At 47.1% G+C, this 26,958-nt stretch overlaps 1 protein-coding gene across 3 annotated transcripts in view; it reads right to left on the bottom strand.

The window, feature by feature from the left end:
- The window catches only part of LOC109864240, a 211,369-nt gene that overhangs the window by 84,139 nt on the left and 100,272 nt on the right, over nucleotides 1-26,958 (bottom strand). Inside the window, exon 1 of one of the 3 annotated variants that reach the window (XM_020445267.1) lies at nucleotides 4,394-4,545. The exons of 1 other annotated variant lie outside the window; for it this stretch is intronic. The gene's annotated coding sequence lies outside the window, so the exon portion shown is untranslated. Of the gene's footprint in view, nucleotides 1-3,796; nucleotides 4,369-4,393; nucleotides 4,546-26,958 lie in introns of those variants that run through there. One more of the 3 variants, XM_020445268.1, reaches the window with a different exon arrangement.

The following is a 26,958-nucleotide window of genomic DNA, read 5'->3' as shown; positions in this document are numbered from 1 at the left end:
TACGAGAGAAGTCGTGGCATTAAGATGGTTGACGGAAAATGACACGGCGCGAGTGTGTGTTACAGCAGTAACCTCATATCATATTTCTCGTAACTTTCGAGTAAAAAAATGTGCGCGTTTCAAAGTATTATTTTTGTCGTTTCACATTCATTCTCGTGTGCTATTAGCAAATGAATATCAAAGATGCCTCGATACACTGTTCGCGTTGAGATATACACACACATACACACAGACACACTATATACGCGGTACGTAGAATCTCTTAATAGATGTTATTTGCTGTTTCCTGATATTGCATAATCGCGAGAATAATAAAAACGTCACCTCTCCTTCGTATCGTGCGACAACTGTTCACGTTCCGAATTTCGCGATGATTTCACATTCGCGGTGTCATCGTCGAGCTAGTCATTAGCGGCGAGAGTTTCGGGCGGACAAAAGCGCGGCGCGGCTAAATTAATCATCCATCTTTCTCGCACGTTTTTAGAATTAGAATCTCAGAAGAGCGGAAGAGAGCAAAAGGTCGGGACACATAAAAGCGCGCACACAAGTCGTGTTTCTCGCACCATTTCGAATCTTCTAACGGTCCCGCCCCGTGTTTGAAAATATATTTCGCATTCGTTACGCGGGATATAACGACGCGAAAATCAAAACTCACGCCGCGGCAATAAAAACCACATCGGTCCGCGAGTTTTATATACGACATTATTCTCTAGCTCTACGCGACACGTACAATAAACACTCCCGTTTCCGTTCGCGCGCGAAACGTTTAGCACCTTTTTCATTGACTTTTATTGACGCGGCGTGGTGGAAACTCGATAATAAAATCAGAGGTAGGTAATGTTCGGCGCGTCTACACGCGCGCAAAGGGTCTCTCTCATCGAAGGTGCGAAGGCTCGGGTTGTATATCTGCAATCGCGGATCGCAATCCGACCGCTATTAGAAAGTCGCTGCTGAATTATAGAGCGCGAGAGGGATCCAAACAGATCGACAATCATAGGTGGTTTATACACGGTGCTCCGGAAGAGTCCCACGTAATGTCAGTAGTTTCACAGTCGATTTGAAGTCCGGAAGATTTCTGTACATTTTCTACGTGAGAGACTTCAATCCGCATATATACATAGAGAGAGAGAGAGAGAGAGAGAGAGAGAGAGAAAGACATATAATAGATATTCAATTAATTTAAATAAATGTCAAATAAATTTTCAGGTACATCATGTAATGTTGCGATCGAAAAATCACACGCCCGCTTCGGTTGGATGCTCATTACCGTTACCGCGCGCGCAATTTTAATTATTTATTTATTTTTTTTATTTTCAACGCTTTCGTTCGTTTTCGACGCACTAAAAACTCGCTTCTCGTTTTCTAGCCGTCACCCGTTACGCCGCGCAGTCGGAGAATCGACGAGGCCGGGGAAAGATTTTAATTTAGATCGCGGTGCGCGCGCGAAGTGAGGAATCGCGCCGCGCGCTAGGCGTGCAAAAGCCCTAGAGAATCTTCGCGCGTGTTTCTCTCTGTGAGCGCGCGCGCGCGGCATACCACTTATAAAATTCCAGCTTCGACGCTGCCCTCTTCTCGACGTTCCACGTAGATTCCTACGAACTTTATCTCTAACGGCCTTACACAAGCCACTCTCCACTCTCGGGACGAATCCCCGCGTTTACACTCGACACAATTTGCCGTCAGATCGTATCGCGGGACGCTTCCAGCTCTTTGGAATTCTCTTACAGGTCGTTCGTCCCGATGCCGTTTCCATCCCGGTCTATAACCCGTCACGGCTTTTTGAATGCTCCATATTTTCACGCTTTCACTGCGAACTCGCGTAAGTAAAATATATTTCACGTGGCGTTGCTGTTGAAACGCACACCACGGCGTTGCTGACTTTCGGATTTTTCGTAATCCAAATAAAAAAAAAAAAAAAACGACTTTTTACCGTAACAAGTTAATAAATATTCATTCGATAACACAAACTGTACCGCTCTCTAGCCGCGACGCGGAAATATGACTAAAAACTAACACGCGACGCGAAGACACGCACACGAGCATGACGCGGATACCAAAAATGGAAATGGAAATTGTACGTAAGTCACACACTTGGCTTGTGAAAAAACCGGCGCTCAATCATTTTATTTGCATACACACGCGCTGCTACGTTTCTCCTTTGCACGCGCGTCTCTGCGCCGTTCGATTATGCGAGGCCGCCGCGGCCATTGCTTACATCCCCGAGTCGTAGGAGAAATCTGGATGAGAGTCTCTCTCTTCGCGCGCGAAGGGGTCACGTTACGTACATGGATGCATTATGGTGAATGGATGCGGCACAACACGGACGATTCCCATCAAAAGTTCCCCACCCGTCTCGTTCCCCCGCTCGTGCGTGAGTAACACTGACACACTTCGTAACACAAGTCAAGGCCGAAAGTTCTTTCCGGTGCGTCCTGGTGCTTATCGTTGTACCGTCTCGCGTCTTCTTTATACTCGTAACTTCCCCTTTCCTCGTACGTCTCTATCGTGGCCGCGCAGGCGACGTGCGCGATAAAACCGTATCGGAGATTCAGCGAGGGGATTTACACCTCGGGCCTGATAGGCGCGATCTTCATCTCGCGAGTGCGGACAGGCGAAACAAAAGGGCGAGAAGAAAATAGGGAAAAAGGAGGCGCGACCGCGCTCCGGCTCCGCTCACCGAGCTCCATTCAGAACAAACCCAATTTTTCATACATTAGATGTATCGCGTATCATAATGATGGTTTAAAACAAATAATTGAAATAATTTTTTATTTCAAAAATAATATAATATAATATTCACTTATTCACAATCCCATGTAATTTTTTCTAATTGAGTTCTTCCTCAGCTGTCAAATTAACGTGCTTGCGTGAAACATCTCTCACACATGTCGCACTTTGTTAAACAATCCGAAAACAAACCAAAATTAATTGACAAATTCGGTGATTTTAAAAACGCGTTAGATTAATCTCGTATAATTCACGGTCGTAAATCTCTCCTGCGTATTAATTCGGGAGACTAATCAAGAGTGAGATATGGATAGAGAGAGAGAGAGAGAGAGCGAGAGGGAGAGGGGCAGGAAAGATATCCTTGAAGAACGCCGATTCGCGCGTCAGACCACTTTAGATATTTCCATAAATGTTTATTCCCGCTGTAATCGGGCACCAACGCCGTTGCATCGTTAATGCGATCACGTCAATAAATAATGCGGGAGCGCATCTCGTCTCTCCGCGCGCGAGGGTCTTCGACATCGTAACGATCGCTCCCCATAGAGAAACTAGCGAGAAGAAGCCCGCGCGCGCATGATCGACCGACTCAATCTCGGCACGGGCAGATTAAACACCTAGATTCGCGAAGAGCGCGCTATAGGCGCATACCGGTGATTAAAGTGTCTGTTAACGCGAGTTAATTGATCTTTCAGTTAATGGGATATTACCCTTCCGCTGGATTTCTGATTTGCCCGCGACCGCGCGTATAGCCGCGGCCCGAGCGAGGCTGAGCAGAGCAGAGCGACCGGCAGATGCAATCTGCCCGCGAAATAACTGGCGGTCTCGGGCGCGTGTAGATAGAAAACCAACTCTCTATACGCAATCTATTTGGCCTCGCGAGAACACACGCGCAGACTCTGTCCACTATCCACTATCGAAGATGCTCTATATCGTTTCCCTTTCGCGGTGCAATCGGAGCGCGTAATTTCCCGCAAATCGAATTCGCGGTAGCAACCTCGCTCGCCAATCGTCGTCTCGTCGGCAATAATACGCGTCTCGACTTCTGCTCTCCTATCGATGTTACATTTACCTTCACTGACACAGTAGCATTCCGATCGCTTAGATATCCGGTATTTTCTCTAAGGATACGATCCCTTCAGGTACACGATCGATTTCCCCGAGCAGAGAACCAGAAGCGCGAGAAGAAGAGGAGCAAGAGAGAATCTCTCTGTCTCTTCCTTTCTCTCGGAGGGACTTCGTGGTATTATGTACTTGAGAACTGAACACTCTCACGTTCGGCAACTGTCACTATCACCCAAGCGCGTGAGATCCGCGAGATCGATCTGAGGGACTAGCACACTAACGAAAAATAAAATAATCAATCAGCGGCTCCTGCGCTATATCTCTCTCTTCCCTTCCCCCGATTTTCCGACACCTCGTCGCGATCTGATATACCCAAAGACGTAACACCCAAGGTCGGAAATATATACACTCGGTAACCGGCAATCCGATCTTCAAAACTGCCTCGCACTGACGGATATATCCCAGAATCACTCGTTGTGTGGTTACGCGATCCCTCGAGAACTCGCGCGTGAGACGATCGAGACAATTCGATTCACGTCTCGCTCGCTTTTTTTTTTTTTTTACCGCTGTGACACCTCGAAAGAGAAAAACACTGATCTCGTACCTCGCGCGACTCGTGCTGGATTCGTGCTCGCCGCGCGTCTCAGCTGCTTTGGGGGAGAAACCCGGTCGACCAGGGGGTCCCGGACCAGGGGGTACGCAAAAGACCCACACCACGCACACACCGGCTCTCGTTCCTCGTACGTTCTCCGCCGAGCGCCGAAGAACTAATAAAAGCTGGGACCCGGCTTGAAACTGCGTAGGCCGCTTACTACTCCTTCCACGCCGTCCTATCCCACACCGGCGTACCGGACCTGGGCACCGACAGAGAGACAGGCAGGAGAGTAGGCACGGATGGACGGACGGACGAACGGACACGGCGCGGATGTTACGGGGCGACTTCAAGGTGTACACACGCCGAGAAGCGGCGACTGCTACATATAGGATAAATAGCGACGGATCCGCTCGGAATGAATCCTTGGAGCGGATTTGCACCGATAAACGATTAGTTAATTGACGCTGTGGTGGTTCGGACAAGCTCTTTGCCAATCCGAAAGTTCTTATTGTACTCATCTTTTGATTTGTCGACGCGGATTTACCTTGTGGTTTTAATATTAAAAAGAGATGTAGTTGGCGACCTATTTACAAGGAGTCTCTTTGCTGATTTTTTTTTTTTTTATAGGTATCGATAAATCAACAATCTTGTATTGAAGTATTGCACAATCTTGGGATGATTGTAAGGCAAAATTTATCTTTTAAACCGTAAAAAAATTAAGCAATTAAATAAAAAAATATTCTACCATTAATATCACGATATAGCTGGTTTTTTTCATGGCAAGTTACAAAAACAAAAAATGTTTTAAGATTTGAGAAATGAAGCGCGTTATAAAACGGTTCGATATATGATTCGATAAGTTTTTTTTCAATACTCTCGAGATTAATTGCCTCAAAAAATTGGATGTCGATTGAAATTGACTGACGATAGAAGCTGCACCGCGTGTCAAATAATCGATACTCTTCTGTTATCAATGCGCCATCGCTAGGACGCGGTAGGATTCAGTCAATGGTTTACGCTGATCATTGATGATGCGAACTTCTCCGTAGTTTTTTTCCTTGTTTCCATCTCTCTCTCTAATCTATCTATTGTAATTTGTAACACATTTCGTTCGATACCGTTCGGTCCCGATGAGACTCGATCGGATACTCACGATACTGTCCCGCCTGATTAATACTTCGGCCAAAAAGGTGATGCCGATTGATATTGACTGATGATGAAAGATACACCGTGTCGGGGTATCCGATACCTTGTATAAGTGTATCAGTGCCATCACACCGGCCGATCATACGCGTTTTGCCCGTTGGCTTCTGCAACCTCTGTCTTGTGTCCTCCTTCCTCTCCCTTTCTCTTCCATCTCTGTTCTCCTCTTTCTCTCGCATCAAAGGTTTCCTCTTACCTACCTGCGCCTACCTCTCCCTACCTCTGCGCGACCGCACGCTGCTGCCGTCGCTGGTGAACGTCACTCGGTCAAGGTTCCGCACCAAAAACCTGCAACAGCGCGCTACCGCCAACGCTCGATCCTGCCACGGTCGACTTGGTCCACGGACAATGCTATACTTGGTGAACCGACTTGGTTCGCGACGAGGCCGTCGAGGTGAGGGTGAGTGAGACGACTCCCCGGATTGTCCTCGATGACGCTTTAGCGCCTGACGCGATGTTAAGTGGAAAAAAAAAAAAAAAAAAAAAAAGAATTGTGAATACGGACCTCGCGCGGCCTCGTGTGTACTCATCGCGCGTTTCGCGTTAAAATGCGACTGTTCGCCTGTTGACATTGAGCGCAATCTTGTCTTGCTTGTTGTACCATTTGGCACCAAATAGCGATAAGTCCTCGCGCGCAGCAAGATGTAATCTCAAGGTTGTTCGGGGTCTTTGAAAAGATTTATTTTTACGTATTCTCTCAAAGAGAATGCAACGCTAATTTAAAAGAATCGAAAGAATCTGTAGACAGTTTTAAACTTTATGCAAATAAATTACGTGCAATAATAAAATACGCGAAGAGAGGTTCCATTGAAATGTTGCTTGTTACAAATAGTTAATAAAATGAATGTTTACGGTCTCTCTCTCTCTCTCTCTCCCTTTCTTGGCGAAGTGTAGGCTCGCGATCACGCGTCGACGATCGGATGCGTCATGGACGGTAGCATACCCCGATAATAACAGGATATTTTACGATCGATTTGGCGGATAAGCGTGTTTACGTTAGAGATCTCGTCCCGGACTTTATGCGAGAGGCCCCCGTATATCGGGGCGTCGGGGGTGATACGCAGCGTTTCAGCGAATATGGCTATAAATAAAGAAAATAACGAGAAAAAGAGGAGGAGGCTACCGAGGGGTCTCTCCGGCTCTGAGATATATAAGACGAGTTTACCGGGAGAAAATTGTGCGCCACTAAATATAAGTATCAAAGTAAGGTACGCGTAGCGCGGCGCAGAACAGACGAGAGTACAATTACACGTGATTGAGGATCGGTCTTGTTTCTATTTTACTTGATTTCTGTTGGGCAGAGTTAGCCCACGATCTCTTCCTCTCTTCGTCTTTTCCGGCCCAATCACAATGTCGACTATCTTTCTCTCGCCGAGGCAGCGAGCAGCCCTATTATGATCGGCGTAATCATCCACATGGGCGAATCAGCGGCACTCACTCGGCTACATAAATAATTGAGCCTTAAAGTCGGCCTACGTGCCGTGGATCTAGCTGATGAGGGATGGACGGACGGTGTGCTCCACATTGGACATGCCGTCGTGCGCGCCACGCCGCCGCCGCCGCTAGGAGGAGAGTTATTGCATAGATGATGATGGGGGAACAGGCTAGGCGGGTCGTTAAGATCCCTCGCACCCTCGAACGCAATACGAGCTTCTTGGAAAAAAATTGCGTTTATGCAAAAGCGCCGATCTAATAAATGTCCCCGGGTTACTACTCAATCAACGCTGCCGGGCTTTATTGAGTTGACGCCGCATTACGTTCGCCACAATATCCTGATTGATTCCGTCGTGCGACAATCGCGGCACTTCGCCACTTCGATTTGCATAAACGTATAATGGTAGCATAATGCGTCGTGATGCCGGTCGAGATAAGAGGCTCGAAGCTCAATTGCTGCATAATTTCGCTATTTCGCGTCCGTGTATTTTTCTAATCGGTATAAAATATCTATCTATCCCTCTCTCTCTCTCTCTTCGACTTTGTTACTCTATAATATAAAATCCACGCTTACTTTTCATATTATCGAACAAAGATCGGCGCCGCGAGATCAAAGGGTCCAACCGCGCGCGCGCGCGACGATGACGTGATTGCATCTGATCGGCGTGACAGTGGCGCGCGGTGACGAGAAGTGAGGAAAACGTCTGTGTGCATGATTTACGACAGAGCCTGTGGTTCTGATCTGGAGAGAGAAAGAGAAAAAGAGATATAGAAAACTCGATGGATCGGGAGATTTTCTCTTCCGTATGTAGTAGAGATCGCCAAGTTTCTCACACGCGTGATTGGCGTGCGTAAATGGGTGACGACTAGACTCGTGGAAGCCCCGGGATTTTCGAAATGATGATGACGACGATGGTGTGATAATGATGATGACTGAAATGGAAGACGCTGTTTTTTTCTTTCTTTCTTTCTCCTTCTCTCTCTTTCTCTCTTTCTGCTTTGTCTTGATCTTAGTTTGTAACGTGTCGGCCTTGAACTTGCCGTCGCCGTGCTAATGAAGAGAAGCCAACGAAGGTCCCTTGCTCACAGGTGGACAGCTACGGCGATGTCTAACTAGCCGCGCCGCTATCTGATGCTGGCGAACCGCGAAAGGCGAAAGGGACGACGAGTTTCCGATGAAGAAATTATTTTCACTTTCTCCGCGCTCGCCGAGAGCGTAAGTCGGCGTTTTGCACGTGTACGTTGTGCTCCCGAAGCGCAGCCTCCTCGTCGGAATTAATTACGACGTTAAATCGTTCCGCGGAACGCTAAATCTCCGTGACGTAATGCGTGGCGTAACAAAGAAAATCGAATAATTAGCTCTCGGTTTTCAACTGACGACATATCTCGATAATGAGACATCATTTTTTTTCGAATAATTTTTCGACTTCTTTTTCTGTGTTAATAGGCAAGTATTTTTTTTTTTTTTATTCTACAAATTTACGACACTAAAATACGCGTTATATTATATGGCAAGAATGAAAAGATAGGATCGTGAAACAACTGCAGAGCTCGTATAATTAGTCTTCCTTTCTGATAAACAGGAAGAAGACGAAAGTTATTGTGTGCGCGACTTCTTGCGCTTTATAATTTGTTTAACAGGCTCTGTAATTACGCGAACCGTCACGCTTGACAGTCTGTAAGTAGAAGAAGGAGTGTGAAAGAAGAAGAAGAAGAAGTTGAACAAACGGTCAATGAGCTCCGGATAGGTAGGTAGGTAAGCACGGGATGTGTGTTACACGTGCGAGCAGCGGCGAGTGTCGTTGTCCGCGCGCACTTTCTCCGATCAAATCACGTGCAGACAGCGGATACAAGAACTTACGTCGTAAGTAAAACACATTAGCCGCGAAAAGAAAAAGATATATATAACAATAAACAATAATAAACATTCAAGTCCAAGCAGATGTAAAATCGAAATGTAGTGTAAGAAAAGGAAACACGGTATAATACGCGCGGTATAAAACACATTTCTGTGGAATAGAAAGCGTGAAGGAAAGAAAAGTAATGAAACGGAGGAAACGCGAGAAATTTCTTATACGAGATAATAATACGGGTGAAGGTGCAGGGTCGACCGTTGCATCGCCAAATGATAATTATCATTGTAGATCAGACGAAGGACGCGCATAAAGGTGGAATAATGTTCTGCAATAAACGCGCTTTTCAAAAACGACGACGAGAGATTTGCACGTGACATTATCGTTTTGTTCAACGACGGACTTCATCGCGCGCCCTTTCGCGACCCGTCGGGATTAAATAAGGGGGAAAATTTGTGCGAATCGCGTTAAAACGTAAAATCATCGCCTCGCAAATGTCGACTCCCCGCGGCACTTTTCTCACTTTTCACGTGAGACGTGTCTTTCTCTCTCTCTCTCTTTCTCTCTCTCTCTCTCTCTCAGATATTGCCGCGCGATTCCGCGGTAATTGCATTTACCGTCGAATCCTTCATATTTCGCGAGAACACCGCGCCGCGACTTTTATCGCCGGGATCTTAGATCCGTGCGATATCATCTGGTTGAATCTTGATCCTCTTGTCTCGAGTAGCGCGGAGATAAATTATGATATCAGAAACACGAGAAAGATGTATTGTCCGGTTTCACGCGGAATTGCGTCATCTCGGAATTCTTTAATAAAAATTTTCGATGTCGTCAGTCAACGGGGCGAGCCTTTTACGTGACTCGAAAGAGTTTGCTCGCGAGCACGTAACGTAGAAAAAATTAAAGTGACCGACGAAGAAACCTGATTTCACATCACTTTTCATTGCGTGCCACATAAACAGATTCCGAAACGGAGCGGCGCAAAAATTTACGAGTAAAGACCGCGCGAATTTACGAGCTACGTATGTACAAGCCGAAAACCGATTTTAGACAGACCGTGTCCGATTCTTCGGCGATTGGTTATCTGTCGCGCGCATGTCGAGATAATTTCGCGCATGTATATATTTCAGACGGCAAGAAGCGGATCTCGCCGCGAGAAATTATCAACCGGACCTAAAATCGTGCGATTATTTTTGTTTCGCGAAGAGGAGCAAATTTTGTGGCTTTGGGGGATGCTCGATAAATTACTTCTCTCTTTCTCTTTCTCTCTCGTGTTTTTCTCTCTCCGTTTGGGAGAGACTCGTCTGAAAAATCCATTAAGGGCCGAGGCCGCGTGTATCTGCTTACGTTTTTGTCATCAATCACGCGTTCTCTCGTCGCAACCGGCGCGTCCGTGAATTACGCTCAGCCATTTATCGCGGATAACTCCGACCCGGTTCGCTCTGGCCAGTCTTGTTTTATATCTCAATTGAGTGACCCTCGCAGACCCTACGGAGCCCGAATTGAGTGCTGACTAGCGAACATTCTGAAGAGCTTGTTCACGGAAATAAAAAAGAATCAGTCTCTTTCTCCGTCTCTTTCTTTCTCTCTCTTTCTCATAATTAAAACACTGTCCTCCTCGATCGGCCGATAGAAGTCGAATCGAACATCGTTCCACGATCGAAGCAATTTCTTTCTTTCTCTCTCTCTCGCTCGCGGAGATTTGTCGGGCAAATTAATTCTCGCGCCGCGGTGGAATCGATCGCCGGACTCGATAACGATTTCGTAGCTGGCGTAATTTACGTCTAATCACCGGGGAAAAGATTCATCGATCACGCGGTCGCGGTACTACGTAAATCAAACACTGGATACACCATTGACTCGCCAGTGAAATATGGAAATCGTGAGTTCGTGCAATCACCGTTATATTCCCCGATATGTACCGAGAGCGGAGGAGAGAACTCTCTTCATAGATTCGCGAGTATTGCCCCGCGGCAAGGTAAGAGAAACATCGGGATACCGGCGCGGTACGATCGGACTTGGGAGATACGCGTTTCTTTTTTCCGCTTCTCCGTCGATCTTACTCCCCGCCGTATTCGCGAAACGGTCCCTTCTTCGACCCGACGTTACCGTTCGATACGGCTGCGCCGCTTGTTCGGAGCAAAAATCCATACGGACCTCCAACCACGATTCAACATCGTTGCACGTCCCGTTCGCTTCGCAGACTCGTTTCGCGATCGCCAAATGTCGATTTACGCCGTTACTGCACTCGCGGGAACGGAAATCGGTGTCGTGTGAAATATGTTCATCTCGTTTCGCTGTGTCTATGTAATATTTCAGAAAGAGTTGATGTATGTAAGAGTTTTTGCATGTGTGTACAGAAATCTGTGGTGACAAAAATTATAAATTTGATATAAATAGAAAATGTTAGTATTTGAATAATTATATTTTGTCTTATGTAAAAAAAAAAAAAAAAAAACATGTTGGGTGAAGATATCATTTTCTGCATTCGTTCATTTCTACAGACACGCAACTTTTACAAATTCTGTTCAGATGTTTCTCATCAATCTCGTTCGTCATTATTTCTCCGACGATCATGTGAGTGCATCAGTAACACACGTTAGACACGCGCAAACTATCGTGTAACTATCGCTTCTTCTTTCGAAAATCGATACTTGTCGAAATATCGGTCGAATGTAAAGCGCGCAAATTACAGACGAGTTGAAATGTTGGCTATCTCTATCTCTCTCGACTATCGGCACAAAAAGCGCGCTCAAAATTATGCGCCAGACGATTGTAGCCCGCGGTATGTTTTGCCTCTTCTTCTGGTGTAATCACTGTACTGGAGACCGCGTGAACCGAGGGGTTCAAGGATTTCACGCTTCTCACTCTATATGATGTTACACGTACAAACAGCTTCTGGACGCGCGCATGTTTTGAGCAACAAAAGAGATCGGAGATTCTTCTGACACGAATTTCAACGACGGCATGTGTTCGAAAGTTTGTTTCAAAACAGAGAGATATTTTTATGTTTATAATTTTATCATTTTTTGGAAAGAGTTCTGAAACTATTTCTCAATGTCTTTCTCACGCACAGGGCAGAGATAATTAAACGTTAATTAAAATTAATTAGCCATTTGCTCTTTAAAAGTTATCTTATCGGTTTTTACGATCGCAACGAATATGTATGAAAAATTGGCCGAACGAGACCGCGAGGCATATTCCAATACCCCTAATCCTGCGTAAGAAACATTAATCGCGAGCAAAGCGCCGTAGATCGCGGTGAACTGGTATTTCTTTATCGGTTCACTTTCTACCAAGGATTTAATAACGGAGTCACAACCGGACGCCATCGAGCGTGACGCTCATTATGCGCCGCGAAATTATTCTTATGGAAATTAAACGCGCTGCCACATGAATTTACATTGCCGCGAGGAACTGCGACATTGTGGGTGTGTATGCGTGATGAGATCGAACGCTTTTTTCCACGGCCTCGAGGAGTTTACGAGACGACGACGACGACGACGACGACGCGCGATGTCGGAGTAATGCGGCCGATCGAAATCTTTCCCCGCCGTCGATATACATACGGGGTGTCCCTGACCAATTACCTCTTAACGAGAGATACTCTCTGCGGTAGAGATTGAAAAACGTCTCCTTTGACTGGTCTACTTAACCAATGAGAAGCAATTAAACTAGACCATTGTGATGATAATCGGTCTCAATGCAATTATCGTACTTACCCTACCCTGTTTTTACATAAATAAATTACATTGAAAATTACCGACCGACAAGTTTCGTGTCTCAGTTTTTTGCTTTTATAAAACTTTCGTGCACCATCATCAGAGAGAATAATTGCGTTTTACATAATTACTCGCCATCATTCGTTGTTTCATTTTTCTCTTTCAAACGTAATTCTTGTATCTCAATTCTTTGCGCGGTGCGTTGGCCATTAAAGGGAAACGCGCTCAGGGTCGCTGCTGTGGGTACATCGAGTATCCGCGGGCGCTGGCATCCAGACCCTATGCGTCGGAACGAGGTTTACCTCGTTTCAGGAATGCGTGGAACTGCGAGACAGCTTGGAGGACGACGTTTGTCGCAACTACTTCAAGTTTGCGTTTTACTGTAACGACAACGCCTCTGCGCGTCTCGCGACATTCCGAAACGTCTTTTAATTGCTACGCCGACGCGGCGTAGGAAAGGCATCGGGCGCAGGTGCGTCGTATTAACATCGCCGCGCGTCTCGTACAAACCCTTACCTCTCGTCGTCGTTGACGAGTGTCATCGTGCCGCGATTTGCTAGCGCACCGCGCGAGGAAGACGGAGCCGTTGTGTGTTTTCGATGTAACCACTCGCGCGCAAAAATATATATGAGAGAGACGGGGGAAGGGAGAGAACGATCTCTTTCTCTCTACACTCCGGTCCTTCCGTCGCAAATAGCGTCCAGGTGTGTAACTACGGTAACGGCACGTCGCGGAGAATATGGAATGCGCGGGATACGGAGAGAGAAAGAGACAGGGATAGGGTTAAAATCGAGGGAGGCAGGTATGCGAAGTGGTACGGACATGTAACTGCCGTGGGGGCCCCTCTTTTTGCGTCGCGCGCGCGCGCGCGCGCGGCGTGGAGTTACTGCTACAAGAAAATAACATCATTACACCCCTCCCTCCGTGGAAGCCGCGCTGTGCCGCCGCCATCGCAACCGGGGGGATACGCGGCTTCCACGAGTAAAAGCCGCGGGTGCAACGTGCGGAGAGACACTCGCTTGTCTTCTTCGTAAGTCGGTTAAACGCGTCCCAACATCGTTGCCATCGTTGCCGGAGATGCACCGCTAACATACTGATCTTCTATAAAGGAAACAAGCGATTTCCTTGACGAAAACAACCCCGCGAATTATTTCGCGTTATTACGTTAATGTCAGCGCGTTTCTGAATTTTCTATGACGCAATATGCATCACAGAGACTCTATAGAAATCTTTTTGATGAACAAATATGTTTGTGTAAGAGAATATCAATTCGCGACGCAACATAACTTGTATTTCGTCGTTCCGAAGAGTTTGCACTTTTTTTTCAATTAAAGAATCATCTTCGAACTTCCACTTCCGGGCATTTTCTCTCAAACCAGCGTTTGAGAGCCTATCGACGCTTCGTATCGCGTGCGTTTCTCCGCGTCAGCGTAGTGGCGTGCATCTCCTTCAGACCGCGTCATCTCTCCGGAGTATCAATTTCAGGACGCTCGAGGCGAGCGTGACGAAGGGAACAAAGTGAACGTTCGCGTAATGGCCGAGGCGCTTCTATCAACGACGCGAAATGCCAAAGCGGAAGAGGGAAACGTCCTCGTGCGAGAGGAGCGCGCGCGAGACGGAGAACTCGCTCGGAGATCGGCTCGAGGTGCCTCGGCTCCGTACGCGAAGCGAGGCACCGGCGCAACCATAGATCAGAGGCTAATTAAATTTTGGCGTGACCGAAGCAGTTGCGCTCTGCCAGCGGCTGATTCTCGAATCATTTTCACGCCGGTTTCGATACGGTGCTCTCTCGCGCATCTTTTTCCATTGGATGACGAAGCGTACGCGCGAATATATCCGCGTTATACTGCCTCCTCCTCTCGGCATTGCGAAATCTCTCTGATCTCATTCATTGGTAATAATTCGACGATTATCTCAATTATGATGGTTTTTGCACTTCTGACATTTTCAATTAATTGTTTTGTTCGCTTTTAACATTTTGTCTTGTTTTTATCATCATCTGATATAATTTTTTTAAGGTATTTCTTGAAGGATCAAAGCAAAACGCACCGCAGTAACAAGAGTAATAGAAAAACCGACGGTTTATGTTTCCAGAAGCATAAATTACTTTGTTCCGTCCGTGGTCGCGCGTTTCGATACCATTTATCTTACTTTGCGAATATACGACGAATAATACCGCGCGCCGCGCGCGGGTTTAAATTGCCTGAAACTATCCTCTCCAATTACATCTATTTTATTACCGCGCGCGATCGCGCGCCGTTAGGACGATTTTCTCGATCGTCGACAAATTAGAATGTCCATATGATATCTCTCCAAGTGCCCAAGTGTTATCATTCTGCGATCGACGTGCGAGTTCTTGGCTGCGCGCGCGCGCTCGCTCGCTTCCGATGTTTAAATCGCCTCTCTTACGTCCCGGAATATCAATTTCATCGCGCGCGCGGAAGACGAGCCCTGATAAAAGAAACAAAGTGGATAAGCACTCGTGACGCCGCCCGAGGCGTTATTTGAGAGGAGGAAGAGGAGGAGGAGAAGAAGATCCTCGCTTCTTCTTCCCTTACTCGGCGTACACACACGGAGGAAGAGAGGAGGACGCGGAAACGCAGTGGGGCAAAAGCAGTATAGGAAATGCTGCCGCTGTTCGGATCCGCGATGTATCCTAGTGTTCTATATGAACTGGCAGGATGCGCGCACCTGAGTCGCATTCAGGGGGCAATAAAATCGCGCGAGGTGTTCGCGGTAGTTACACATCCAAAGGTAATTAAACGTCGACACAATACATATGGGCTACATGGACTCTTCCCGGAATTATATTTTTGAATTTACATTTACCTTCCTTCCGTGGGTGCGGCGAGAGATTGATAACGACAAAGCGGACGGATCCGCGATGCTAAACGACTCTTGCCTCATGATATTCCGCGTGTTCTTCTCAACTTTCTATGTTAGCTCTACTACTACGTGTGTTCTGTATCACGTATATTTCTGTATATACAAACGTAATTTAACGAGTGACATTTGCGCCGCGCGGAGATAATTTTCTACTATATATTCATCTTTCTCTTTAATATATTTTACTTTGTCGGACTTAGATCTCCGCCCCCCCCCTCCTCGGCCCCCTCTGTTACGGCAGCTATAAATCAAAGGCTCAGGCGCTTCGTGGATATTATATTCCCACGAGAGGAGAGACACGCTCGTCGACCGTTCGCGCGAACGGTCGACGAGGAAGACGTGTAAGTAGCTGCGGGATTTTGTAATTTCAATTACATCGCGTTAAACGGCGATAAAATTGCGGTGGCGAGACGCGAAATTGAATGTGCGCTCGCGGTGCGCGAGATGGTACAAGAGAGGAGGAAGGACTCTCGAGAGAAAACAACCGAAGGCCATATCGGGGCGATTCGCGCTCGCTACGAGCGAGCCGGCAGTAAAGAACGTCGGCCACGAGAAAGGAAGTTAGCCAGACACGTCCGGCGCGCACATCAGAAGCTAATTAAATTCTGGCGTGACCTGCCGTTTCTCGTGCACGGATTTGCGATTCGTTTTCACGCCGATTTCGACACGGCTCCCTTTGCGCTCCAGGTCTGCGCACCCCATTTCTTCGGGGTTTTCATCCTCCTCCTTCTCCCCCCTCGACTCTCTCTCAGTTACCCTGTCGCTTCTTCTCTGGCGATTCCACCGGCGCGGGTATATACCGATAATAGGGACGTCGCGTCCAAGAGCCGCAGACCTCTTTCTCTCCTTCCCCCCCTCTCTCTCTCTCTCTCTCTCTCTCTTTCCAGACCTTTCGGCCCTTACCTACATTACGTACGAGACAAGAGAGGAGAGCGAGCTTCCCGAGCCACATCGCCGGCACAATGAAGCACTAGGAGGCGTTATAAAGGGCTCTGTGTAGTTATTAGAGGTTATGACGGCGGTAATATCTCACTCAGCAGGCTTCTCTGTAATGTTATGGCCACGGTTCTATCCCCTATTTCCTCACGTCGAATCCCTCTCTCGCTCCGTCCTCTCGTCTTCCTTTCCGCGCCGCGTTTCAGCGCTCCCCTTTTTCCCCCGTTCCCTTCTTCCTTTTCTCTCTTTCCGCTTTTCTGCTCTCTTTCGTCTCTCTCTCTTCGCGGCCATCTATCTAGCGTTAAATTCTGCATTCGAGGGGATCCGCGCGCAAAAAAAAAATGCAAGACCATCGCAAATCGACCGAGTTTGCTTCTTTTTTGCCGCGCGTTCGCTCTCCGCAATTTTACATACCTCTCGGCACCTAGCGCTAATCAACGAGATCCGCGCGCGAGTTCTCGTTCTGATAACTACCGCCCCATCGCGAAACGTTCGCGAGTCACATCTGGGGCTCGATTGATCGTCCGCGTCGATTGATTCGCGGTTTCCCGTATAATCGCCTCCTCCGATCCTTGTCATTAGCGAGCTGCTCGTCTTCTGCGCGCGCGATTCTCTCAACTCGCCGATTTTCCATATTATTTCCAGTCTCAATTGGATTCTTCGCGTCGATCTGTCGGTATGCATAAAATTTCATGAGAACGGTGGAGCGCAACGATGCGCACGCAATCTGCTCTTTCAGCGCGCGATCTGCGCTGCGTTAAGATTCGATTTCAAATTGAAATTTTCAATTAATAATATTTTAATTAATCTCCGAGTCTTTTATTGTCTCTATTTGTGCGTTTCGTAATCATCGTTTATATACGTGAGATTTAGTGATTGTGTTAAACGAAGACTACACCTGGAAAAAAAAGAGGTAGACTCGTCTTCGTGCGACACAACGATGACAATTCAAGGTAAAATGACCGGTCGCGCTAATTGAATCAAGTCAACGTCCGCTAGAATTTCGTAATCCGTCGTGACCGGAGCGCGATGTTACTGTCGGCGATGAAGACGTTACGAAAATGCAGCTCGTGCGCGAACATCTCGCGGGTCCGGGGTACCGTTTTGAATTTGTGAAGGTCAACCGAGGATTAATGATCGCCAACGAAAGAGGCAAATGAACCTTTCCTTCGTCGCTTACTGCGTGTTTCCTGTACATACACCGCTGCCTCATTAGCGTATAACGTATTGAAGATCACTCCGCGAACCTCTCTTTTGCTGCTTCCCTCCTTTTTCCCTTCGTCTCTCTCTCTCTCTCTCGTGCCGAGAGATCATCGTCGTTTACCTCCGTTATCCGTTCTCCGATCTCCGTCGGCTTTTAAATTGTTTAGACGGGGTCGCTGAGGACGCGCCAAAACGACCGAGAGGTATTCCTCGGAACGCGCAAGCATCCCGACTCCTTTCTCGACGGAGTCTGATGCGCGCTCCTCGGCTTAGACGACTGGTATCTTCCGTTCGGCGAGTAAAGCGAAGGAAGCAGAAACAGAAGAGAGAGAGAGAAAAAAGAGAAGAGAGAAAGAGTATACGTACATTATTCAAATCCCGTGTAGATCCTTATCTGGGAATGTAATTCTAGCGCGAACGCGCGTGGTTTCAGTCCTGTTGTCGGGGCAACACTTAATTTGTCCGGTCGCAACGACGGTAAATCCGTCGTCGTCGTCGTCGTCATCGACCGGCGGCGAAAGTTGCGTCGTAAATCCATTAGCGGTCGGAAGTGTGTCTGCCTTTGTGTGCAGATCGATGATACATCGGCTGGATTTGATTCGGCGCATACGTTGGGTTATAAAAAAAGCATTTGTTTATTCATACGAATACCCGGCGGAATTTATTTATTCATATTTATTCAGTTTGTTACATCCTGTTCAAATGTTTCTTATGCGGCGAGTTGTATTACTTTTCAAAATTTGTTTCATATAATCAACGCACACGCGTAAAAAGATGAAGGTTTAATTTTCGTTCGTCGCGGGAGAAATAATGTGTGGCTGTCATCATTTTTTTTTTTTTTTTTTCGGGGGAAAAACGCTCCGCCGCAAAATAACCAACCGCTACTTTCCGTACAAATTTCAGTCGGTATTCTCTTTTAAAGCCGGTCTAATCGTAATTAAGGATTGTGGCTGACCGCTATTAGCGTCGTCCGTACGACGCTAGAGGAGAACGCTCGTAACGCTCCGCTTCTCATCGCGACACGAAATTTCGAGCCACTTGGGAAGCTCTCCCGTCTATGGTCTCGTGTCGTCGTCAAATGCTCGTACGTACGTGAGTAAACGCGCAGTGCCGTGCCCGGGCAAATGATAGAGGATCTAAGTACACTCTCTTTTTCTTACCTACAATCTTACCGGTAATATCAGTGTACGCTTGAGAGGAAGGTGTCGGCACTGTATGAGCCGGCGTGAACCAGAATGAAGAAAAAGAGGAAGCGAGTAGTGGAAGGCGACGTAACGAAGAGAAAGAGAGAAAGAAAGAGAGAGAGAGAGAGAGAGAGAGATGCAGAAGAGGAGAGAAAGAAGAAAATAGACGAGTGGCTCTAATTATTACAAATTACCGTGATCTTTGGCAGGCGATCTCTCGGGTTACAATTCCACCACCGACACACGTAACAGGCAGGAAGATGGGGCACTTTCCGAGGATAATGACGGCCGGACGGTTAATTGAAAGCACGTCCCGGCTTGCCCGTGAAATTTCGCAAAGTCCTACGACCCACCCCCGAACTTATTCTCTTTGATGACTCAAAAATCACCGCTAACGACGTGACAGCGGTTCTATTGATGTAACTGTTTTCTTTTTCTTTGTTATCGGTGCTCCGTCTATCTTCGAGTCAGCGCCGGCAAAATTGACGGCTGCGAACGCTGTATTAAATATAAGTTTTTAAATAAAAACATTTATATATATACGGAGCTCTCATCTCCGGAAACCTGTTGTCTTATTGTTTCTCCGAACGGGAGTGTTTGTAATTGTACAAATTTGTTCTCCCGCCGGTGTGTTATTATTTCTCGCTCATTTTTCGAAGGTTTTTATCTTGTTGAGAAAAAAGTTAAAAAATCATTGCGGTAAAAGTTGGTTTTCTCTCAAAGATGCGTAAGTCCCGAGAATTCTCGTAGTTACGGCGCCCCTCAATCAAATTGACCCAGTTCGTGCAACCGCGAGCGTAACCGGTATGTTGCAGGCAGTGTCGAGAAAATTGTGGAGCACGCGCCTGATATTTCTGATGCCGAGTCGGCGAAAGTTTTTGACCGTCGCGATCGCTGCATGTAATTTCACATAGACGAATCTTTTTTTTTTTTTACATAAATTATTTTCTACGTACGATTTTTTTAATTGTAATGTAACATAAAATAAAATAATTTTATGGTTGCAAATTTCTGTGGAATCTTGACAGGAAGATATATTGCCGAATTGTACATATTCTTCTTTCGTAATATATATATTTCTCGTAAAAAGATTAAAGGACACGTTTGTGTAAATAGAGCGCGTCGTTAATTTTACGACGGAAAATCGTTGACTCAAATGCGGTTTCGTGCCGATGTGGTACACGTGTTTTCAAACCGGACGGTCTCCTTGAGTCGGGACAGAAGAGCGAAACAGGCACGCAAGTGTACGTTATGTAGGCCGTATGTATACGTGTGGATGTAGTATATATACTTTGCTTCTTGCGGTCTTAAAGGTCTCTACCCGTTGTAAGGATCCTCCTTTCTCTTCGGTACGCGTCACGATTTCTTACCGGTTCGATTATCCCCGTCCTCTTGCCATCCTCGTTTCTCAGAGGGGAAGGGAAGATTGTCTCTCTTTCCGTCTCTCAGATTCGCATCTCGAATTCATCAAACGTCACTTAGCGAGATCGTTGCCACATACGCGAGTCGCGCTCCTGAGAGTTAAAAAATTTCACGTTTGCAAAGCGCCTTAAATCCACAATCGTCGTTCCATTACGCATACATCGAATTAATCGTAACAATGGAGGAGAGTTTGGTGATTCTCTCTCTCTCTCTACGCATATACGATTGAATTTGCTAATGCGATCTCGCTCGTAAAGTCACGCTCTCTCAGCGAGAGACTCGACCCTCACGGTCGTGATCGTATTAACGGTATCGTGTCGATCTAATAATGTTCACCGAAATCGTGATGTCATTCCATCGACCGAGAACAACATTACATATCCTTTTGTCCCGCGCGCGGATCCCGTGGCGGAATTTCATTTCGTTAGATATCCAATTTAAGTCGGAGCGCCAAATTGGAGGTTGCACTTTAAATGCGCGGTAAGAGAACGTCGTCGTCGCGGCGGCGGCGGCGGCGGTGTAACGGAGCAATCAACTTCCGTAGCCAGAACTGGTCTCTCCATCGAACTGCACAATATCACTTTCGACACAACCCGTATCGCCGAGCTGAAATTACGTGTATCGTATTTTTTTTTATAAATCATCCGAATCGCGCGCTGTTACGCAATATCCAATTATTGCAATACGTTATTCGTTCTCTTTCTTTCGCAAACAGCGCGTTAACACACTCGCGTATCGCTGACTGTATATGTACGTACAATCGCGCATTGAACTCGAACCGCAAAAAGTTACATCACGTTACGTTGTTAGTCGATCGCGCGAAAAGATGACAGTATGGTCTTTGCTCCGGCACCTGTTCCGATTAATGGGATCGATTGGCGCAGCTAAGTGATACAGTCATCGATCGCTATTCCCGGCGAAGATGGAGAAGAAAAGCGGAGGCCGTTCGCTCGATACAAATGAACGGTCCAAGTACGGTGAAAGTACACACACACACACACACACACACACACGGCTATCGTGAGTAACCGTGCGGGCGGATACCTTCCGGGTATGATTGTCGTGGGTTACGCAATGTCCGCGTAGCAGAGACGAATGGCATTCGCGACTTTTAGTCTGCGTCGATTCGAAACGTCCGGCGTCGATCGGTAGCGACAGGCGCGACCGAAGGACCGCGACCCAAAGAAGTGGTTCCCCACTAGGAAGTCGTGTCGGGCACGAACCAGATTCGAGTGCCTTACGTGTCCATATGGAAACCAGACGCGGGGCAACTTTCCCGAATCGAACTCGCAGAACCCGTAATCCCGGCTGCGAGTAATTAACGTAGTGGTGTTTCGGCACGAGATTGCGTAATCGAAGGGAAATCTCTAATGAGTGTAATTGGCCGCGGCAGAGAGTTTTGCAAATGAATCAGCAATTTAGGTCGCGATGATAATTACTCTGGAATAATTTCTATGTGCAAAGAAAAAACTTATCTATATTTGAAATTCAGTTCAATCTTTCAAGGAATGAAGCTTCGGCGACAAAGCGTTTTAGCGTTGGACAAATTACGTTAAAAAAAGACGAAGATTCACAGGGAAGAAAAAAATTACTCATAATCGCGCGGTAGCAAAGAATGAACAATTTCTATCCGTGAAAACCGGTGGTCGTCGTTAACGGTCACGCACTCAATGCCGAATGATTCTAGACGTTCGTATAACTCGGTGGAGACCTTGACGCTTTTTATCCCGACTACGTCGCTCTCTCTGTCGCTTTCTCTGTTTCTTTTTCATCGCATACGCGACCATTCCTCCTCGTCGGAACGTGAACGACGCGCGATTGTCAGGATATGTACTATTAAAAATGTTCGCGAGCGCCACAAACGTTTAGCGAAATTATATTTCTGGGTATTCGCGTCGGGGGTCGATTCCGCATTCCGTGTGTCTTTCAAATAAATGACGATGTTTTGTGAGATTGATATCACACGATGCGACACACGTGAGTGACATTGCAAAAAAGAGTATCTTATACTGATTCTTTCCGCGAGAACGCGGAATCTTCGTACTACTTGCAATTAAAGCAAATGTGCGCGCGACATCCGTCGAGCAATTCAACATGATCTTGAATACCAACTCGCGGAACAAAAAAAGCGTTGCACAATGATGAAAAACGTGACAAAAAGTCACATGAGACATTGGTAAGAAACGGAAGAGAGAGGGTACAGAATCGTTTTTCTCGTCGAGACCCCGCTGAGATTCTGAGATCTCGTCGTGGCGCGCGCGTTTGTCACAGCGAACAAAAAGATTAATTCGCGCGAAGTCGATCGCGCGGCAGATTCCCCGAGAAGGTCAAGCACGCGTCAGTAGTATTCGCGGGAGTAGTGTGTGCTTCTAGTTACACACAATTATAGTCTCGCAGCTGTCGCGGAGCCGATTTAATGATTAATGCAAACGTTTCAATTCCGTCCGAGTGAATAGTGACAGATAGCAAACGATTAGACCGCCCGAAAGGCGTGTCGGCTTAAGCGCAAGTATGATTTATAGTCTCTCGGTGCGGATTATTATATTACGGAGAATTTTTATGTCCGAAATGAGATGATTTACCGGAGCGAGAAAAATTAAATCTTCGACGTGCTGCGTTAAACGGCAACGAGTTTGTTGAATACATTGAGAAATATTATTGTGTTTATTTTCTTCATTTTATTTTCAAGTGTGTATGAAGTTTTTTTTTTCGTGAATTAATTCACGTTATTATATTTGATACGACGACCGGCCGAGTCCTTGCAAGAGCGGCCCACGCGACGCGATTGGAAAGAGCCACTTGTGGCGGCTCGCGCAAGACAATGATTTCTAGCGAAGCGGTGGTTGCCCAACCGTCAGCGTCGCTGAGAAAACCACGCTCCCGGCAACGCTCTCTCGAAACATGGACAGAGAGTAAATATCGATCCGCGACGTTGAAAAGAGAGCGAGACGCGACTTTGGCAGCCGAAAGAGAGACGGAGAGACGGTTTATTACGTGGGATAAAATCTATTCGCGTCTCTAAGTGCGGCATCTCGGGAGATAGAAATAAATTGATAAAAGAGAGAAGTTTCGCTCACATTTTATTTTCACTGTTAGGCAAGCAATGTAAAAAGATGTTAAGTAAATTAAGATCAATCAATAACTCAATTGAATTGTAAGTAAGTGATTCGAAAGAGCATTACAGTGAAGGAGAGAGATCACATCTGCGCAAGACGTTCTCGCAAGTCCGAGCTTGAATGAAAAAATTTCACGCGAGCGAGTTTTCTTGACGTGAGTCGAGAGAAAGAAGACGAAATGACAAAGACGGAGCTTTACGATGAGAAATATATATGTATCGCGCGAATGAAACGGCGAGGAAGGAGAAAGAGGTAGAGATGAGCTAGGTAGGTAGGTAGGTAGGTTGGTAGGTTAGGTAGGTAGGTAACACAGTCAGGCAATCAGGGACCTGCGCAAGGTTCGCGGCGGCGTTATTATCTACTTGGGTGGACAGGTGCCAGGAGGTTTGTAAAAGTGCGCGCGCCATGCTCTCTCGCCGGAAGATCGTTATCAGCGAGGAAGAAGAGAAGGACGAGGAGACGAGGAGGAGATGGAAGAGGAAAGGAAGAACTAGACTGAGAGGAGGCGCTGCTGGGAGACCATGATGTCCAAGACCCGCGCAAAGGACGCGCGGCGGCGTAGATTCATACGGACGTACTACTAGACGTAGCTGTTGCCAGCTAAAGGCGTATAAGCCTTTAACGTTAAGAAGAAGGCAGCGCGGAGCGGCAGTGGCGGCGGATATCAGGAGGAATAAAAGGTCCAGGTAGCATAGTTGCACGCACATTCCCCCGGTTCACAGCCTTGACTCCGGTGGCGAACGAGCCGACTAGAGAGGCAGCGACCGGCAGCAACGAACGCCGGCAGAAAAGCGGCGGCAGCGGCAGCAACGAACGGCTGTTGGACGAACGAGAAGGAACGTCGGCCGGCGCGGACGGACTAGCTCGCGCTGGGTCCATCGAGAGAGTCGTAGATAGAGAAGAGAAGAAAGAGAGGCAGAACTCTCTCTCTCTCTCTCTCTCTCTTTCTCTCTCTAGCGCGTTTACCAGGCTACGCTCGTTCGCCCGACGATGGCAATTATACGCGCCGGAGCCATCCCGGCTAGATTCAAGATCAGATAATCCCATCTGTCGGTGTGTAAGCGGTTCGCAAACGATCCCGCGAAGCGATCGGATATCCTTCTCCCGAGTCGCGATTTTTCCGCTAATCCCGATCTTTCCGACGGAAAGCTCGCCTCGACGCGCCGGCGATCAGGGGGATGAATCTCGAAGTACGCGGGCCATCGAGAGAATGCGTCGATTCTCGCCGCATGACAGTACAGATTCCCCAGCGGTAAAGCGTCGAGAATTCGTTTGGGAATTAAAAGAGAAAAAAGAGGAATAAGTATGTTTTTCTGAGAAAATCCGGCGTCGCCGGAGAATCGAGCGTGAGATTTCTTCAGCGCGAAGAACAAGTATCTTGAAACTGCAGAACGTGACGTCGCTCGTCCGATTTGATCTGTTTTGATTGTAAAGTTTCTACTTATCGATGAATTATTATCGAAGATACACGGGAGAATCTTATCTCCCATCGTTTCACAGCCGTGCTATTTTCGCGAACAGGAAATCGTTCGCTTTCGATCGCGCGCGAGATTGAAATTTATAAGATGTGTTACAAGTCTCGTATAAAATATTATAAATCTTGTGTGAAACCAACGCACGTTTTTGTCGTGGAAATACGACACGTTGGTTATGGCTTGGCAGTGAGTTGCAAATCGCGAGATAAAATATTTCGGAAACGTTTGACGCGACTCGAAAGGAGGACGCGCACAAATTCCGATTGAGAGAACTTCGATCGTCGATCGAAGGGATGCCACTTGTCTCCGTGAAACGTGCTAACGGATACGTGTCTGGCGTGCCAAACGCCTACGTATAAGATCTACGCTGATGCCATTCCAATGTTAATTGAGGTGCCTAACGCCTACGAAGCTCCGAGCATTCGCGGTTAGCTTGGCAATCGTCAGCATTGATTAGCATTAATTTGATCGTGGAGCCGATAAAATTTCAGCGATAATTCGAGAAACAAGCTAGCGGTATTCGAAACTCGTCAAGTCCGTTTCATCAACATTGTAAAGTCATACATCATTATCTATGGAAATAGCAATAAAACAAAACAAAAAAAAAGACAAAAAAAAAAAAAAAACAAAATGCAAAAATATAAAAAGCCGTGACGTTGTTTAAAATATAAAAGAATGTGGAAAACTATGTTAATTAATTTGATTATTTCAAATGTAACACTTAATTGTCCCCGCGAACAATCGAAGAATCGCGGGGTGCGATTCCGCAAAGAAACGACGATAACTCGAGACGGAGATCCGGGATTTCTCGAGCGAGTGAACCGTCAACGAAGGCGCGGGACGAAGAAGCGGAACGAGAACGAAAGCGCGAAGGAGACCACGGCTCGCTCTTGCGAGCTGGCAGACGGCAGACGGAGAATAGAGCCACTGTCTGGTCCAGCCGGAAAAATCGGGCTCTGAATCACTGCGCGCGGCCTACCTGCTGCCATATTGAGGAACCCGCTCCTCGGCCCGCTTCTTTTAGCTGATGCAGTCAGGAGTATAAATAGCACTCTTTGAGAATGCTGGAGACACACCACCGCGCGCGCATGTTCATGCATCACCTCGCTCTGCACCACTTCCATGCGTCTCTCTCTCTCTCTTTCTCGACGCGCTTTTTTCACGCGCTGAGAGATTTGTGCGCACGCATACGCGGCGACGCGGGGATACGCACACGCAGAGCTCCGATCCCCGATAAGCTTCGCAAAATAGACGAAGACCCAAGCTAAGCGCCTCGGCTTTCGCACGTTCCGAGATTGCGAACATCGATCTCGGCGCGAAGACGACCGCGTCGAATCGCGATCTGTTCTCGATCAAATCGCATAATTCGCTCTATGATGTAAAGCAAAGCGTTTTCGATAAGAACAAATTATATTCGATTAAGCTTACGGTAAATCCGTACATCGCTTTGCCTGTCGAGCGATCCATCTCGATTATCTCGATGTGGATTGATTGAGCAACAAACTTCTTTCCACGCGCGCAAATTTTCGCCGGAAAATTCGATTGAATGACAAAGTTTCATTTCTCTCGAAATATACAATTTGCTCGAATCGAGTCGGTTACGCGCCGCGAGACAAACGGCGAATTTATCATTGAACACGTCGAGAGAGTGATCTCAATAATCGCGCAGCGACACGAGAACGTAGATTAGAAGATGATTTATGCGGCCGGTTCTCGCGGGATCGGTGTCTGGGGGATGAAGCGCGCATGACGTTACAATGCGTCGATCTTCTCCCGCGATATTCCTCCGCAGCTTCGATTCCGCTTCGTTATAATAGAAACGGCGCCTGCAGCCTTGCGGCGAGAGAGAAAGAGAGACCGACGCGGGAGAGACGTGGGCGTCTTTATCGATGTGCAAGTAATACACCGTGGCGAGTCGTGTTCGCTCTCGAGAGAGGTTCACCTCTCTTCTCGTTCTCTTTAAAAGCGCGGCCGATCTCGCGCGTCGCATTAAAACAAAAAACAAAAAAAACAAAAAACAAAAAAAAATCACCGGTTAGTTTCGTGTCCTTGCGGTAGTGCACCTTGGACCTCGAGGACAGGATAACAGCATCTCCCGGTAAGGCCGACGAGACAGGCCCAGGGTCTCGTCGCGTCCCAC

This window comes from Pseudomyrmex gracilis, unplaced genomic scaffold, assembly GCF_002006095.1.
Source record: "Pseudomyrmex gracilis isolate BER0280 unplaced genomic scaffold, ASM200609v1 scaffold_18, whole genome shotgun sequence".
NCBI lineage: Eukaryota > Metazoa > Arthropoda > Insecta > Hymenoptera > Formicidae > Pseudomyrmex > Pseudomyrmex gracilis.
Note: the sequence above shows the minus strand (reverse complement) of the source record. Positions and strands in the feature narration are given on the sequence as shown.